The sequence below is a fragment of the Podarcis bocagei genome (assembly GCF_964188305.1).
Source record: "Podarcis bocagei genome assembly, chromosome: 2".
NCBI lineage: Eukaryota > Metazoa > Chordata > Lepidosauria > Squamata > Lacertidae > Podarcis > Podarcis bocagei.
In genome coordinates, this window is record NC_138126.1 from 19,435,859 (window position 1) to 19,454,754 (window position 18,896).

Genomic DNA, 18,896 nt, shown 5'->3' on the forward strand with positions numbered 1-18,896 from the left:
ACCGCTGACCTTCTGATTGGCAAGTCCTAGGCTCTGTGGTTTAACCCACAGCACCACCTGTGACTGAAGCTACTAGATATGCCTAAAACATCTTCCTTAGTTTCAGTGAGTCTTCCCTGAGTAGTTGGAGGCAATGTCATGGGAATACACCATCTTTTTCTCTCTCCACTCTTTGGCCGGGGTCCTGTGCCCTTAAGGACTGTGTAACGGGCAGAAATTCAGGTGTAGCTTCCCCCCTTGCTGCATGCCCGTGTGAGGAACTACTGCACCTGTGGAATGTTGGCCTGAAGACTGCAGAAAAAGGCCACCTTACTCACATTGTGTCTTGTCTCACAATCTTACGTGGTTGGTGTAAAATTTAGTAAGGGGACTTAGTAAAAATGCTGTGGAGAGGCGCTGTAGAAAAATGATAGTCATGGGGGCAACAAGCAAGTACAGTGGTACCTCAGGTTAAGAACTTAATTCGTTCCGGAAGTCCGTTCTTAACCTGGAAATGTTCTTAACCTGAAGCACCACTTTAGCTAATGGGGGCCTCCTGCTGCTGCCGCTGGAGCACAATTTCGGTTCTCATCCTGAAGCAGAGTTCTTAACCCAAGGTACTATTTCTGGGATAGCGGAGTCTGTAACCTGAAGCATCTGTAACCTGAAGCGTTTGTAACCTGAGGTACCACTGTAGTTGATTTGTTTAGTGTGCCTGGCCCCAAAACTTCCAGTTACTGTATAGTCAAGGAAACAATGTTAAACTTAAGAAACATGAAAATGGTGGTTTTTCGGTGTTCACTCCCCTCCCAGCCCTTTTCACTCTATTGCTTAAAAACCAGTTTTCAGGATTTGCTTTCAGGTGAAGTGTGGGCAGCACTGTAGTTTGGGGGCCTGAGTTCCCCAGCACCTATCCTTTGAGCCAGAGGTAGATTCCTCCCCCCCCTCCTTTGAAACTACAGTGGTACCTCGGGTTAAGTACTTAATTCGTTCCAGAGGTCCATACTTAACCTGAAACTGTTTTTAACCTGAAGCACCACTTTAGCTAATGAGGCCTCCTGCTGTTGCCGCGCCAACGGAGCACGATTTCTGTTCTCATCCTGAAGCAAAGTTCTTAACCTGAAGCACTATTTCTGGGTTAGCGGACTGTAACTTGAAGCGTATGTAACCTGAAGCGTATGTAACCCGAGATACCACTGTATAATTATTAAAAGGCTATTCATTCATTGTCACATTTTCCTCCCCTGTTTTAAGATGATTCCCACAATGGATGTGTCCTTTTTTACTAAGAGGGCTTTACACCTTTTGGCATGGGTATAGTTGTAAGAGATTTATGCATCTTCAAATATATAAAAGGATGTCATATAGAGGAGGGAGAAAGGTTGTTTTCTGCTGCTCCAGAGAAGCGGACACGGAGCAATGGATCCAAACTACAAGAAAGAAGATGCCACCTAAACATTAGGAAGAACTTCCTGACAGTAAGAGCTGTTTGACAGTGGAATTTGCTGCCAAGGAGTGTGGTGGAGTCTCCTACTTTGGAGGTCTTTAAGCAGAGGCTTGACAACCATATGTCAGGAGTGCTCTGATGGTGTTTCCTGCTTGGCAGGGGGTTGGGCTCGATGGCCCTTGTGGTCTATTCCAATTCTATGATTCTATGATCTTTCTGAAGTTCCGTTGATCTGGCACAATTAAAGAGCATAATGCTCTTCAGTGTTTTTTTAAAAAATCTATTCTGAAAGTTTGCCCTCTTGGTAACTACCCAGATTGGAGAAATCTGAATTTTGATAGGGTCAAAAGTAAAGTTCTGTATTTTGGCAGGAATTACCAGATGCACAAATACAGGATGGGTCGACAGCACTACATGTGAAAAGGATCTAGGGGCCATAGTACAGTGGTACCTCGGGTTAAGTACTTAATTCGTTCTGGAGGTCCGTTCTTAACCTGAAACTGTTCTTAACCTGAAGCACCACTTTAGCTAATGGGGCCTCCTGCTGCCGCCGGAGCACGATTTCTGTTCTCATCCTGAAGCAAAGTTCTTAACCTGAGGTAATATTTCTGGGTTAGTGGAGTCTGTAACCTGAAGCATCTGTAACCTGAAGCGTATGTAACCCGAGGTACCACTGTAGACCACAAACGTAACGCGAGTCAACAGTGTGATGCAGCAGCAAAAGAAGCTAATGCTATTCTAGGCTATGTCAACAGGAGTATAGTGTCCAGATCAAACAATAGTCCCACTCTATTCTGCCTTGGTCAGACCACACCTGGAATACTGTGTCCAGTTCTGGGCACCACAATTTAAGAAGGGTATTGGCAAGCTGGAACATGTGCAGAGGAAGGCAACCAATATTATCAGGGTTCTGGAAACATAGCCTTACGGAGGAACAGTTGAGGGAGTTGGAGAAGAGACGATCGAGAGGTGAAATGACAACCATCTTCCGATCATCTGAAGGGCTGTCACCTGGAAGTCTGGAGCAAGCTTGTTTTCTCCTTCTCTGAAGGGTAGGACCCAAACTGTTCAAATTACAAGGAAGGACTTTCTGACATTAAAAGCAATTTGTCAGTGGAACAGACTCCCTCAGAAGGTGGCAGACTCTTATTCATTGGATGTTTTAAAGTAGAGGTTGGATAGCCATTTTTTCAGGGATTCTTTAGTTGTGATTCCGGCACTGCAGGGGGTTGGACTAGATGACCCTTGGGTCCCTTCTAATTCTACGCTCCACTGAAGGGACAGCATATGCATCCTTTAAAAAACAACAACAAAAAACCAGAAATCTAACCAATGCCTAGCACACGAGAAAGAAAGTATTAAAGCCATTAGAAGGAAACGAGCTAATAAAAAGCGTGTTTGGAGGGGGATCTCTAAGTGGTTATGGCTTAAGTTTAGGGAATCCTGCTTTCGGAGGAGGCTGGTGCAGATAATCCCTCCGGCCGCTTTCCAAATTTATGAATCATGTAGACGCACTGGCTGGAGCCGTGCGTGATGGGAGGAGGAGGGGGGCTTGAGTTCGGGTCTTGGCACGAGGGGCCTCGTCCTAGCAAGGGAGCTGGACTCTTGCCAAAAAGGTGCGGTGGAGAATATGCAAACACCAAAAACACTAAAAAAGAAAGGGTGATGTAATTGACAATTGCCTAAATATAACCGTGCAATAATTAACGTAAGGTCCATTTATACCACAGACTACCCATTGCAATGTTTTGCAGAAAATAGAAAGCAAAGTTGCCATTTTAACGTGTGCTACCCAATATCTCAAAACGCGAACACTCGTCTCTGATGAGAAACAGCCAACGCTACCTGTTGCACAGCAGTGCTGAACCATTCAAATGCTGTGACTGCATTCAGAAATAATGCTAAACCAGAGTTTATTGTCATGGGAATGAGCTGCCAAGAGTCTTTACTCTGCCTCCTCTCCTTCCTTCACACGTGGGGAGAGGAAATTAGAAGCTTCCAATTGAGATCAGTTTGCTGTTTGAGTGCAAACCACAGTTTGCTGGGTTCAGGCACAATGGCGAGCTCTTGACTAGCGTTCAAATGCAACTACAGTCGTACCTTGGTTCTCAAACGCCTTGTGACTTGAATGTTTTGGCTCCTGAACGTCGTAAAGCCAGAAGTGAGTGTTTTGGTTTGCGAACGTTCTTTGGAACCTGAATGTCTGATGCGGGTTCCGCGGCTTCCGATTGGCTGCAGGAAGCTCCTGCAGCCAATCGGAAGCTGTGCCTTGGTTTTCGAATGTTTTCGGAAGTCAAACGGACTTCCGGAATGGATTCCATTTGAGAACCAAGGTATGACCGTAAAAGCTCCTGATTTCCCCTTACAGATGAAGGAAGGCGAGGAAGCAGTTCATAAGCCCTGGGCTTATGACTGCCCTCTGCGCATCATGTTGACATATGATTTAATTTTGCATCTGAAAGCAGCCAGTATGTATCTGGCAATAACATCAAGAATTTGTATGGGTCAGCACAATGCAGTAACTCCCTCTCCCGAAGTATGTGTTTGAAATATTGAGGATTCGTATTCTATGTAAACGTCTGCAATTTTAAAATATTCTCTTTATTAGATGCCCGAATCCTGTGCTGGCATTTGCAAGGGAGAAGCGGAGTATATGGGTGCTTAACTCTTTCTCTACCCTTCCAACCGTGCCTTGGTTTCTGAATGTTTTGGAAGTCGAATGGACTTCCAGAACGGATTCCGTTCGACTTCCGAGGTACGACTGCAGTAGCATTTGTTTACATCTACATGTATCTTTCCCCCAAACAGCTGAAAGTGGTGTACAAGAGTCTTCGACTCCTCACAACAGTCTTATGAGGTAGGTTAGGCTTGAGAGATAGGGACTGGTTCCACCCAGTGGGCTTCATGGCTGGGTGGGAGATTTGAACCCAGGCCCTAACCCATGGGTAGGCAAACTAAGGCCTGGGGGCCAGATTTGGCCCAATTGCCTTCTAAATCCGGCCTGCGGACGGTCCGGGAATCAGTGTGTTTTTACATGAGTAGAATGTGTCCTTTTATTTAAAATGCATCTCTGGGTTATTTGTGGGCCATAGGAATTCCTTCATTTTTTTCTTTTCAAAATATAGTCTGGCCAACACAAGGTCTGAGGGACAGTGGGCCGGCCCCCTGCTGAAAAAGTTTGCTGACCCCTGCTCTAACCACTACCCCACAGTGGCTGTTGCAGGGCTTAGGGAAGGCCACAAGACAGGACGGCAATTGCCATTTGCTTGCCTGCTCCTTTCATATGTAAAAGGCAGAGTTGCGAGGGTCAGATTTTAGCACTGAAAGGGATGAACGGGTAAAAGGGGAGCTAAACTTCCCTCCCACAGCCTTAATTTCCCTTCTCAGCTCACTTCCAGTACGAGAGGCAGACTGGCAAAAAAGCAGGAGGGGAAAGAGTTCAGGCAGGGGATTTTGGTGAGGTAAAGCGAGGCAGGGAAGGCTTTAGTTCCCCTCGCTTGCGTGCCCTTATAGATGCTAAAATTAGACACCCCCCACCTGCTTTGAAAACATGAGCAGGGCTGTCAAGTGAGCAAGCAAATAGGGTTCCCGCCATTGTGTCTAGCTGAGCCCTGAGAGATATGAAGTGCTTTGAGCAATCCTAAATAATTGTACAGTGGTACCTCGGGTTAAGTACTTAATTCGTTCCAGAGGTCTGTTCTTAACCTGAAACTGTTCTTAACCTGAAGCACCACTTTAGCTAAGGGGGCCTCCCGCCACCGCCACGCAATTTCTGTCCTCATCCTGAAGCAAAGTTCTTAACCCAAGGTACTATTTCTGGGTTAGCGGAGTCTGTAACCTGAAGCGTATGTAACCTGAGGTACCACTGTACTATTATCCCCACTCGCTGTTAACATTCAGCTGCAAAATGTGGGTATTTTGTGCAGGGCTAGTGTTGTTGCATGAATTACGTTTCAAATTCTCGACAGGGATATGTCAAGGCGAACAGGTGGAGAGATCCATGGGGGAAAGGCATAGTTTCCTGTGGCTTTATCTCTCAAGCTTTATTGATGGCGTGACTCCACATCTAGGCCCCTAATCCGACCCCTTCCCCTATTTGAAGCTAGACGGCGTCACGGTGTGAAATTCTGGGCAGTCCAGAAAGGGAGTTACTAATAAACAGGATGCAGGGGCTACCTTCGCTATAGGGCAGCAAAGGCCACCCTATAATTAGAAGGGAGCATTGCTTGGCGGTGACGCAGAAGTCACGTAATCCCACATGGAGCCCCTTATTCCGAATTGCTTTTCTTTTCTAAAACTGATCTCCAGGGAACAGCAGTGGTGTTAGTCGTACCCAAGAGTAGACCCGTTGAAAGTAATGAACACAACTAACGTAGGCCCATTAATTGCACTGGGTCTAACCAGGGTGGATTTGATTTAAATCAAATCAATTTAAATCACGATTTAAATCACGATTTAATTCACTAGTCAGTAAGACTTGATTTAAATCTTTTTTTTTTTTAACAGAAATACTCATTCTTGCTGGTACAGTGGTACCTCTGGTTACAGACGCTTCAGGTTACAGACTCTGCTAACCCAGAAATAGTACCTCGGGTTAAGAACTTTGTTTCAGGATGAGAATAGAAATTGCGGCCCAGTGGCAGCAGGAGGCCCCATTAGCTAAAGTGGTGCTTCAGGTTAAGAACAGTTTCAGGTTAAGAACGGACCTCCGGAACGAATTAAGTTCTTAACCAGAGGTACCACTGTATAATCTTAATATTTACAACCAGATGAAGGTTTCATTTTTGGAGTAATAAATTTTCAGAGTAGTTTTTACAGTTATATCAAAAATTACTGATTTGGTTATACTATTGGAAATACATAGACAGATAATTATGAAATTATTGTGAGGTTTAATAAGTTAACTGTTTATATTGGACAACTTTTCTGCTGTACTTTATTGGAAGGAGAAAAATAATCATTTCCTTAATAACAATTTATTTAACTAAAGCAATAACATTATAGCATATGTATCCATGTTTGTTAACTGATGTGGTTAAACTTAAAAAAAACAAAAACAAAACTTAGACTGAGTTTTAGCACACATGAAAAACTTAAAACAAATCCTTATAGGATTTTCCGATGAATAGCCTTTGGACTATAATGTAACTTAAACAGAAAACTATCTTTAGAAGATCTTTTCCTCCAGAAGCATTTTCTTTTAAAAAATCAAATTTAAATCAAAATAATCTAATTTAAATGGGACGCAGGTGGCGCTGTGGTCTAAACCACTGAGCCCAGGGCTTGCCGATCGGAAGGTCGGTGGTTTGAATCCCTGCGATAGGGTGAGCTCCTATTGCTCTGTCCCAGCTCCTGCCAACCTAGCAGTTTGAAAGCACGCCAGTGCAAGTAGATAAATAGGTACTATTCCGGCGGGAAGGTAAACGGCATTTCCATGCACTGCTCTGGTTCTCCAGAAGCGGCTTAGTCATGCTGGCCACATGACCTGGAAAAACTGTCTGCGGACAAACGTCGGCTCCCTCGGCCAGTAAGCGAGATGAGCGCCACAACCTCAGAGTTGTCCGTGACTGCACTTAACAGTCAGCGGTCCCTTTACCTTTTAAATCTAATTTAAATCCAAATAATCCAATTTAAATTTTAAAAATCTGATTTTTTAGATATATATTTTTTTAAATCGTTGATTTTTACCCACCCTGCGTCTAACCAGTCATGTCCCGTTTTTTGGTCTGGCACTTTGGCGCGATTCAGCTGGCTGGAGCGCCAGAACAAAAGGCCCTCAGGTTTTTTTGGGGGTTTCGTGCTCTTGCCCGAGGCGTCCCGATTTTGATCCGTGGGATATTGGAGGGTGTGTTGCTCTGCGTGGAACTTTGTTGGACGCAGCACTCTCTGTTGCTGTTTACATGAGACGGAAACGATGCTACCTACCAATGTCACGTTTCAAGAACACAAAATTATTTATGGAAGTGTCGCTCCAGAAACTCAGGCCGCATTCACACCAACGCATTTGAAGCACTTGAGAGAGTCATGACATTCCCCGCTAAGGATTCTGGGAGCTGTAGTTTGCTAAGAGAGTTGTTATGAGGCCCAGAGGTTCCCTGTGAAGAGAAGGAACACAGAAAGAACCTTAATTTTCCATGTATAAGACGAGGATTTTTTAATTTAAAAATTATGTTTAAAATTGGGGGTCGTCTTATATACTGATAGTGCATAGGGGGAACGTGGGATTGGTTGCGGCTATTTGGCGTCTTATTGTTGGCTGCGGCAAGGCTGGTGTTGATTGGGTGTCACTGCGGCAACAGGGCAGGCGATTGGCGTCTTCTGCTGGCGCGGGGACAGACGATAGGTGGCTTTTGGGACACGTGCTGGTGTCAGCGGTTTTCGGCATAAAAAGCTCAACAACTTTTCTTAATTTGGAGTCCCCAAAAATGGAGTCTTATACACGGGGGCATCTTATACACGGAAAAATACGGGACTTATTTATGCTGCACGTAGTTGAACTATGGAACTCGCTGCTACAGGATGCAGTGAGAGCCGCCAACCTAGGTGAATTAAAAAGTGGATTATGGGAAGCCTTAATAAAATCTTATTTAAAGAGGATTAGACAAATTCATGGAGGAGAGGATTGTCAATGGTTACCAGCCATGATGGCTGCGCTCTGTGCCCACAGTTAAAGGCAGTGATGCTTCTGAATACCAGTTGCTGGAAACCACAGGAGGGGAGAATGGTCTTGTGTTCGAATCCTGATTGCAGCCCAATAATCTGTTCAACAGCCTCACCTTTTGTAGCTGGAGTCAGTCAGCACTCCACTCTCCCAGGCCAGATGGGAAAAGGCCAGCAAGGCAGGGTGCAGGTCTTCCAGGGCTCACAGCCCAGATGGTCTCATTTAAAACAACACAGAGGAAAATTTAAAAACAATTTAGAAGCAGCTGCAAGCCAGGCTGTCAGGGTGGTTATACACGAGCCCTCTTTCGGTATTATTTGCGCCTGCAAACGTTTCATTTATTTATTAAAAAAAAAATTTACACACCGCTAATTCACAAAGAAGCTGTCAAAGCGGTTCACAACAACTGTACACGAAACTACACGATACAAAACCATATTAGTAAGTTAAAATCAGAGAAATCACATAGCTGCGGTGGCTGTGTTCTTAATTGCCTGTATAAGACCAATGGAATAGAAAAGTTTTCAGCAGGTGTTAAAAGTTAGGGTGGTCTCACGGCTTCATTTCCAGTCAGTCCATATCCTGTAGCTTCCTGCTGAAATCCTGCCACTATTCATACTGCAAATGCTGTGGGTTTTTCTTTTAGTTGTCCTGCTTTTATTGTGATGTAGCTTCTCCAGACAGCAGTAGTGTGGTAGCATTGGGCAAGCATTGCAGGGCAACTAAGATAAACATAAAAAAAGGACCCAGGCTGGTTAAGTCCAGTCAAAGGCAACTATGGGGTTGCGGCGCTCATCTCGCTTTCAGGCCGAGGGAACCGGCATTTGTCCACAGACAGCTTTCCGGGTCATGTGGCCCACATGACTAAACCGCTTCTGGCACAACGAGAGACCGTGACGGAAGCCAGAGCGCACAGAAATGCTATTTAGCTTCCCGCCGCCGCAGTACCTATTTATCTACTTGCACTGGCGTGCTTTCAAACTGCTAGGTTGGCAGGAGCTGGGACAGCAATGGGAGCTCACCCCACCACGGGGATTCAAACCGCCAACCTTCCGATTGGCAAGCCCAAGAGGCTCAGCGGTTTAGCCAACATCACCACCCGTGTCCCTGCTAATAAAGCAGAAAGAGCCACCAATACATTTTTACGTCAAGAACATTTCAAACAGCAAATGGGACTTACTGCACTGCAGTATAATTTGTACTGCTCAAGTGTAGCTGGCTCAGACCCCATATATTGGAATGAAATGGATTGCTTCTCCTCTGGGTTTTACAATTTGTGCCGCGAGCCAAGTTCTTAGGAGCATTTATCAAACCAAATGAAGAGAAGATGAAAGAATTGGATGGAAAGGGCGATCTAATTAAACAGATGATACATATGAGCATCTAAATGCTGATTGGTGGATGCTTTCATGAGGCCGGATCATGAGATATCATGTCATAATTTCCAGTTCACTTCCAGCTCAGTTTTTTTTTTAAGTATTCACTGGCTGAATCCTGGTTGACCTTGCTGCACTGCAAGGAACAGAAGGAGACTACCAAAAAGTGTCCTGGGACAGGCTTGGGGGGGGGGGTTAGTATCAAAGAGCACTTCCAGATTACCTGAATGAACATTTATTCTGATTTGCTTGCAGGGAGGTTAGATGACGTTGCATCAAAGCAGGTGTTATCTCACCCTTTCCACTGCCACCTACCCTCGCCACTTTCCTTACTGGGGTCTTTGGGGGAAGCGGGTTTGTATTTCAATTATAATTTTGTTTGTATTTGTATTTCAATTATAATTTTGCAACCTGAATTTGCCAGGATGTGGCTGAATCTCACTGGAAGATAGCGACAGTCTTGAAGTACATAGAGCAGTTAAGATGGACAACTTTCTTACAGGCCCGTCTCCTGTGACTTTAACATTAATCTGTATATTATTGTTATTTATCATTATTATCAGTTTCACAATAGAACGATGGGTGTGTATGTGTGTCCTCCAAACATCTATATTGGGACTAATGCTTTTTCACATGTTCATAAATGGTGGAGATTGGGGATAACAGACATGGTATCCTCTTCTGGTGTGGACTAAAAGGTCAAGGTAAAGGGACCCCTGACCATTAGGTCCAGGCATGGCCGACTCTGGGGTTGCGGTGCTCATCTCGCTTTATTGGCCGAGGGAGCTGGTGTACAGCTTCCGGGTCATGTGGCCAGCAGGACTAAGCCGCTTCTGGAGAACCAGAGCAGCACAGGGAAATGCCTTTTACCTTCCCGCCAGAGCGGTACCTATTTATCTACTTGCACTTTGAGGTGCTTTCGAACTGCTAGGTTGGCAGGAGCAGGGACCGAGCAACGGGAGCTCATCCCGTCACGGGGATTCGAACCGCCGACCTTCTGATCGGCAAGTCCTAGGCTCTGTGGTTTAACCCACAGCACCACCCGTGTCCTGCTGGTATGGACTACAACTCTCATAATTTCTGAACGTTAGCTATGTTGCCTGGGGCTGATGGCTGGAGTTTGGAAACATCTGCAGAGCATCACATTTGTTACCTGCGAGCCATAACCTGGTTGCATTTGCTGATGATATCAAAGCTAGCAAATTTTGATATTTGAAAGGAACAGCTTTTTCTACCTTCAAATAAATGGGTGAATTAAAAATTGAGATGTAGGTGAATTGTCGTGAGTCCTGGGTGCTTCAAGTTTCTGGTTGCAAATCTGTGGTTTTAGGAACGGAAATCTGAGCTGTTCACAATACCTGACTTTGTGTTTCATGGTGAAATGCGAAATCTCACAATGGAATCTGAACTTTGCAGCTGGGAATTGCACATGACTTGACATTCCAGCAGTTGCGAGCTTCTGAAATGTGTGGCTTGCATCTGTCCTTCTGAATGCACCCCTTCCTGGTTCATTTTGGCTAGAAAATGATCTGACCTTTTTGCTATAAGGGGTATTTTCATAGCCTTGCTTAATTCTTTCATCCATCCTTGTTTTCCTTCTGGGGAATGTTGTTTGCTTATGCAGTTAAGCCTGTTGCTAGAGATTGGCTTCTCTCTGTATGTGTGAAAGCTGAAGGGCAAAAGTCTAGAAAGGGAGTGGTGAGTTATGTTAAGTGGAGGTTTTTGTGTGTGAATATTGGAGAGGAGACAAGCATTTTCATTCTCTCTGCAAGTTCAACATATCTAATAACTTGGGGGGGGGGAATGCAAAGAGCTGGGTTTAGAGGAGTGCGAAACTGCCTTCTTTCTTGGACTAGCAGTCTCCAGAACGGACATACAGTGGTACCTTGGTTCTCAAATGCCTTGGTTGTCAAACAACGTGGAACCCAAACACTGCAAACGTGGAAGTACGTGTTCTGGTTTGCGAACTTTTTTCAGAAGCCGAATGTGCTCCATTTTGAATGTTACACTTCTGTTTTGAGTGTTATGCCTGATTTTGTTGTTTATTTTGCATTTTTGCATTTGTGGCTCTTTGTTTTGTTTTTGTGGCTAGGTGGAACCCAGTTCAGCTACCGACTGATTGATTGTGTCACTGCAGTACATTGTTTATTGCTTTTATTTATGGATCAATGGTATCGTTAGATAGTAAAATTCATGTTAAATTGCTGTTTTAGGGGTTGTTTTTAAAAGTCTGGAACGGATTAATCTGTTTTGCATTACTTTCTATGGAAAAACGCTTTGGTTTTGGAACCGACTTCCGGAATGGATTAAGTTTGAGAACCAAGGTACCACTGTAATCACTCCAGACTGAAAAAAATGATAGGGAAAGCTGATTGTCCCCCAGCTGACCACTCCATTGTCCAAAATGAAAGGATGCCCCCCCCCAACCATACTTTTTAATAGCCTGGCTGTGGATGTGGAACAATAAGGGCTTGCCGAATGGACCATTCAGCTGGTCTGCATTTAAAACTTCCTTGGAATGCAAGTCACATTCTGCCCAAGCTGGGGTCCGGAGATAGTTTTGCTCACTCTCACCCAGAGCACATATGACTCTGAGATGATTTGGAAAGTTGGTGCTCTGGAGGAAGGAGGAGGAGGAGGGATGGGTGGGTCTGTCAATTTTGGTTCTTCTCAGCTTCTCGTTTTTCCACTGTTTAGCTTACCGCACTTCCACATCGGTTTGCAATATATTTTTTTAAGGCCTTGTGAAAATTCCACACCGGTTTGCAGAATTCTTTCTTTAAAGGCCTTCTGAAAACGAGTGAACAAACAAATAAATAGTACAGTAGAAATAAATAGTACAGTGTATGTCTTTTTCTACGTGTTAATGCAGCTGGAGACTGTACTTGGTGGGGCAGTGCAGCCAGATGGGTGGGGTGTAAATAAAAGAATAATAATAATTCAGGGTAATTCAGGGAAGTGCCAGTTTTAAAGTACAGTGGTACAGTGGTTACAAACCCCTCAGGTTACAAACTCTTCAGGTTACAGACTCCAATAACCCGGAAGTAGTGTCTCGGGTTAAGAACTTTACCTCAGGATGAGAACGGAAATTGTGTGGCAGCAGCGGGAGGCCTCATTAGCTAAAGTGGTACCTCAGGTTAAGAACGGTTTCAGGTTAAGAACGTACCTCCGGAACGAATTAAGTTCGTAACCCGAGGTACCACTGTATGGCCTTTGTGTTTGGTCTACGAACGCCTAGGGACGTGCAAGCTGAATCAAATCTCTCCCCCATCCCTAAGAAAGACACAGGCAGTCTTTTTGGGGTGGGTTGGGGGAGCATGGAAGGGGAAAGAGTGGGACATAAATTTAATAAATAAAACCAGAGGTTAAAGGACCTCGGCCTCCGTCGCAGCCTCCGATCGTTTCCCTTGAGCAGGGACCCACGATGACGTCCGGCTCTATAGCCTGTTTAATATAATGGTTAATTCTCTGCTGGCAGGGAGTCAGGACTGTAGGGCATCCACAGAGCTTTGCAGCTTTCCACAGCAGGCCAGTTAAGCTGGGCTGGCACTGGGATCCCAGCTGCCGGGCATTCTTGCCTACATAGCTGGGATTCCTTGCCTTCCTTACCCCTTCAGCGCATTTTGCGGTTCCCCCCCCCTTTCTTTCTCCAGGAGGCCCTGGGAGATCTCTGGGTTGCAGGGGGTTAAAAACCATCTGGGCGACATGAGGACACCCTCAGCTGCTGACAGGAGCTGGGGGTGGAGTGGGGTGGGCAAGGGACAGCAGCAGCAGCAGCACCCCAATTTGTTATCTGACGGACGTCCCTGCAGGGGATACTCTTTAATCCTGCTGAGGCTTTAATATGAGCCAGAGTTTAGCCCCATAACATGTTTTTAATGTTTAGAGTTCAGCCCAAGGCCACCATTTCAGGTTTAAGTACATTTCAGTGGTGGGTTGGTGGGAGACTCATAGCAAAGTTCAGTGGTCTGCTCTTGGGTATATATTTGTGGTTTCTCTGCACGGTTCAATTTCCCCCTCCTTATCAGTAATAATGATGATGATATAATAGAATCATCATCATTAACAACAACAACAAGAACAACAACAATAACAATAACGGTGTTCTACCTCTTCTCCACAACAGCAACAACAACAATAACAATAACGGCTTTCTACCTCTTCTCCAACCTGCTCTTGGACAGGTTGGACAGCTTTTACACTGTTTTAAAAACATTATTATTAATACTACAGTGGTACCTCGGGTTAAGTACTTAATTCGTTCCGGAGGTCTGTACTTAACCTGAAACCGTTCTTAACCTGAAGCACCACTTTAGCTAATGGGGCCTCCTGCTGCCGCCACGCCGCCAGAGCCCGATTTCTGTTCTTATCCTGAAGCAAAGTTCTTAACCTGAAGCACTATTTCTAGGTTAGCAGAGTGTGTAACCAGAAGCGTATGTAACCTGAAGCGTATGTAACCCGAGGTACCACTGTACAGTGGAACCTTGGAAGCTGAACGCCTTTGAACTCGGACGTTTCTGTTCCCGAGCGATCAAAACCTGGAAGTGAATGTTCCGGTTTCTGAACAATTTTTGGAAGCCGAACATTTGGGGCAGCTTCCGATTGGCTGCAGGATGCTCCTGCAGCCAATCAGAAGCTGTGCCTTGGTTTTTGAACTGTTCCGGGAGTCGAACAGACTCCTGGAACGGATTAAATTCGAAAACCAAGGTACGACTGTATTATTAACATTTCTTTCCTACCTTTCATTTAGGACACGTATAACTCCAGATTCTCTCTCCCCCACCCTTGCAATTTATCCTCACAACAACCCTGTGAGGTAGATTAGGTTGGGCACAGTGATAGTTGCTAGCCCAAACTTCAACCAATGAGCTTCAGGATTTTTAAAGGTCTTTGTTGGGGTTGCTGACTTACAGTTTTCAGCGTTATAGGTTCTCCAGAGAAGAATCACATTAAGGACAGTGTTCTGCCTCCTGCTTCCTCTGAAATCTGGATTGGAAAACCTGTGGCTCCCAGATATTTGCTTCCAGTTCCCATCAGCTCCAGCCAACATAGTAAAGGACGATGGAAGTTGAAGTCCAGCAATACACCCCTGCTTTAAACAGACCCAAACAACACTAAAGGAAAGCATTTTTTGTACATGGGATGAGTGCATCTCCATCATACTTGATACCATTGCATACCTGGGATCATTTGTTATTTGTTTGCATGTTTATTAGGGTCGCCATATGCCCAGAATTTCCTGGACATAGTCGGAGCATGACAGTCGGAAGCAGTGTCCAGGCGGAAATTGCTGAAACGTCTGGGGGAAATCCGGACATATGGCAACCCGTGTCAGAAGTCTAGATTTTGCCGAAGTTCCTTGAAAATTGCTCAAAAGCTTTATTATTATTTTTTGAAAATTTGCAAAACAAAAATAGAAATGAGAAGCTGAACAACTTTGGCCAAAAAGAAAAAAAGCTCAACAACTTTTGTGTCCAGATTTTCGCTTTTTGAAATATGGGAACACTAATGTTTATAAACCACATTTCCATATAAAATACTGCAAGCCGGAATCCGACCGAAAAACACACAGGGCTGCGTTAAATACAACAAGAATGGCAGATGTTAGTTTAACCCGAGGGAAACGGAAGGTGTGGGTGGCTTCTTGGCTGGGGTGGCACCCCAAATTTCACATAGCCCCTCAACCCCCTCCTGATCCATACCCATGGGAGATGTCCTATAGAATCGTAGAATTGTAGAATTGGAAGGATCCCTGAAGCTCATCTGGTACAACGAGTTCAAACTATTTGCCTTACTAACCCAGATTTGACTATATTGACTGGTATTTGCTCTCCAGGTTTTGGAGCAGGATCTCTCCCCCCCCCCCCCCGGTCTGAGACCTTCTGCATGCAAGCATCTGCCCTACTGTGTACTATAAGAGGTCCATCTTTTAGAGGGAGCAGTCGCTGTTGAAAGTCTGAAAATTTCCTGGCCCTGGAGTGTGGCAGTTTCTCCCGATTCTTCTACTAGATACGGGATTCCTCCTCCTCGTTGAATCCGAAGGGGGGTGTCCCCGATCAATGCCTTGATTCACCCCCCTTTTCCCTTTCACTGTGGCACCCCCTTGCCCCACGGCCTGTCAGCTGCTGTTTACTAGCCTTAGATCAAGGCAGCTGTTGGGACATTCCAGCAAAGGATTGTGGGAGCAGCTGGCCTACAGCCCTTTCACCCTCATCCACCCCCACTTCACCCACCACCCCCAACCTACTGGTCAAGAAACAGCAGGAGGGGAGTGTGGCCTGGGTTCCTAGGAAACAGATTTGGATCCCTGCGACTGTTTCTTAGGGAAGCTGCGCCGAGTTAGTGGAGTGTTTATTTGGAACATTTCCCCCTCACAATATGAGAACGTCTTATGAAGGAACGTTCCTTGAAATGCCCCGTGTCTTGTAGAGTGTGCATACTCTGATTATTAAGCAATTTGAGTCACTCATTAACTGGAAATGTTTTGGCCTCTGCCTTTGAGCCAGTTGCCCACACATTTTGGGGAGAATGCGTTTCCAGAAACAGTGGTACTGATGGTGCTTCAGGATGGTTTGTTTATTGAGCATTCTTCCTGATTCATTTGCAGAGATTAGACGATTGTTCATTCCAATTTATTCTTTTTTGTGTGTGTGGGGAGGTTAGATGATGTTGCATCAAAGCAAGTGTCAACGGGCCGTGTGTCTCGCTGCCTTTCCCCTTCCCCTTATTGCGAAAAGTCTGAATTTTGGGTGGGTGGGTTTATTGCTTGAGACGTCCCAGTCAGCCATAATTGCACAACCGGAATCTGCTAAGTCTGTGATTCAAAACAATGACAGCCTCAGGCCTGTATGGATGCCACAGCACTGAGGACTTAAAATTGAGGGGCTGATTACTTTAAAAAAAAATGACCAGGGTTGGTAAAATCTGTTTGTGTGTGAATTCTTTGCCTCAAACCTTTCGCAATCTGGATCCTTCTCCCCCCAGAGGTGATTCTTTTCTTGAGAAAGAAGGTTCCCATTTTGTGGGAATCACCTGGCCTGCAGCCAAATATGTGACTAGGCTAGTCAGATGAAAATGTCATACAAATTGTGTAGAAATATTGGTTCTGAAGCAAGTGTTTCGAACTGCCCTCTGGGGGCTGAGGTGCACAGAGCCCAGAAATGCCTACTCAGATATATTTGAATTTTGATTCAGATAGATAGATAGATAGATAGATAGATGATAGATAGATAGATAGATAGATAGATAGATAGATAGATAGGTTATAGAGTGCAGTGATGGGGTGGGGAGGTGTAGAAACAGACCCCAAGAAGAAATATTTAGGGAGAAAGAAGCTGCCTCAGGATGGGACCCTCAGAAGAAAGACCATTGAAGGCTGAGCATGCTAAGTGTCCACAGAAAGTCATTGAGGAGAAGAAGAAGAAGAAGAAGAAGAAGACAGATAACCCGGTGGAATGGGAATGGAATGAAGTATCCTGGAATGGGGCCTAGCTGACTGGCTGGTACCCTGAACTGGAGTTCCCCGCTTTGCCTCATTTTGTTTTGCTTTTCATCACTTTGACGTTGAAATGGCTTAGAATCATAGAATCATAGAATCATAGAATCATAGAGTTGGAAGAGACCACAAGGGCCATCGAGTCCAACCCCCTGCCAAGCAGGAAACACCCTCAGAGCACTCCTGACATATGGTTGTCAAGCCTCTGCTTAAAGACCTCCAAAGTAGGAGACTCCACCACACTCCTTGGCAGCAAATTCCACTGTCGAACAGCTCTTACTGTCAGGAAGTTCTTCCTAATGTTTAGGTGGAATCTTCTTTCTTGTAGTTTGGATCCATTGCTCCGTGTCCGCTTCTCTGGAGCAGCAGAAAACAACCTTTCTCCCTCCTCTATGTGACATCCTTTTATATATTTGAACATGGCTATCATATCACCCCTTGATCAGGGCCTCTGGCAAAGGTCCAGTTGTATTACTCAAGAGCCTTTAAACTGCTCATGACGTAAATCAATAGGGTTGAGGTGCCCACCAGTTAATGAACCAAATGTTGTCAATTGACTGTCCTTTAATGACCACGGTCAACTATTATCAAATAATCTGAGGCTGCCGTCGGGTAGATACTGGTTCAGTGTTTTAATTTCATTGCTTAATTGCATCTGACAGCACATGCGGGGGGGGGGGGCTCTTTCCTCCCCAGTTTCCTGCAGGATCCTCTTGCTCTGCACTATTAGCACAAAACTAGATATTACTAGCAAAAATGTGGGTTTCTGAATCCCAATGACAGCTTCGTTTATGGGAAAATAGCTTTGTTGCTGGCTGCGGGTGGGGGAAGGACCCGTTTAGAGCAGAGATGAGGATGGGGAGTGGGGAGGCAGAGGGGTTTGTGGTCTGGAGAAGGGAGTGTTGGCAGGGGAGAGGCCTGAGAGACATTTCCTTCTTCCTGTGCATGGTCTGAAAAAGACACATTGCATGGAAGCCTTGCTGAAGCGAAGTAGGTCTGGACCTAGCCAGTACCTGGGTGAATATCCACCTGGGAGCCCAAGGCTGACTTGGCCAATGGGAGAAAGGCAGAATATAGATGCAATTAAAGAAAAGGAGAAAACCCAGTTGCCTCACGAAACACTTCCTCTCATCTTGGGTTCCAGGTATATATTTGCCTTGCAAATACAGAGTGGGAAAAATGGCAGGTGGAGACAGAGCTAAGTGTTGCCTTCTCACCAGAATTGCTTTTCATAATCAATGCAACAATTGGGACTTAAAATTTAAAACGGCCTTGGTCCAGTATATCTGAAGGAGCGTCTCCACCCCCATCGTTCTACCTGGACACTGAGGTCCAGCGCCAAGGGCCTTCTGGTGGTTCCCTCACTGCGAGAAGTGAGGTTACAGGAAACCAGGCAGAGGGCCTTCTTGGTAGAGGCGCCTTCCCTATGGAACACCCTCCCACCAGATGTCAAAGAGAACAACAACTACCAGGCTTTTAGAAGACATCTGAAGGGAAGCTTCCTGTTTCGGGAAGCTTTTAATGTTTGATGTATTATAGTATTTTAATATTCTTTTGGAAGCCGCCCAGAGTGGCTGGGGAAGCCCAGCCAGATGGGCGGGGTATAAATAATATATTATTATAATAAAATTATTCATTTGCTTGCAATACCTGCTTTCGCCCTTTGCCGTTTTATAGCTGCTATTTTGCACGTTTCATTTCTGTAATTATACCTTTTTTCAAAACGTGTCTCCTTGCTCTGCCCTTGAAGCTCCAAGACCAAGATCACTCAGACCCAGTCTCCCAGTTGCTTGCCTTTTTACATACAACTCCTCCGGGGGTGGTACTAGCTGCTAGATTCCTCCTCTGTAGTCTCAGTGTTGTATTTGTCCAACTCAACAGGGTCGAGGATGGGACACACTTAGAATTAGTTGGCTCCTGCCTGTTCTCTAGCCACCT

The 18,896-nt window shown here is 45.1% G+C and overlaps 1 protein-coding gene across 5 annotated transcripts in view; it reads left to right on the forward strand.

Annotated features, from left to right (window-relative positions):
- The window catches only part of DDR1 (discoidin domain receptor tyrosine kinase 1), a 106,225-nt gene that overhangs the window by 52,494 nt on the left and 34,835 nt on the right, over window positions 1–18,896 (forward strand). Inside the window, exon 1 of one of the 5 annotated variants that reach the window (XM_081181911.1) lies at window positions 9,944–9,965. The exons of the other annotated variants lie outside the window; for them this stretch is intronic. The gene's annotated coding sequence lies outside the window, so the exon portion shown is untranslated. Of the gene's footprint in view, window positions 1–9,943; window positions 9,966–18,896 lie in introns of those variants that run through there. 5 annotated transcript variants of the gene reach the window in all.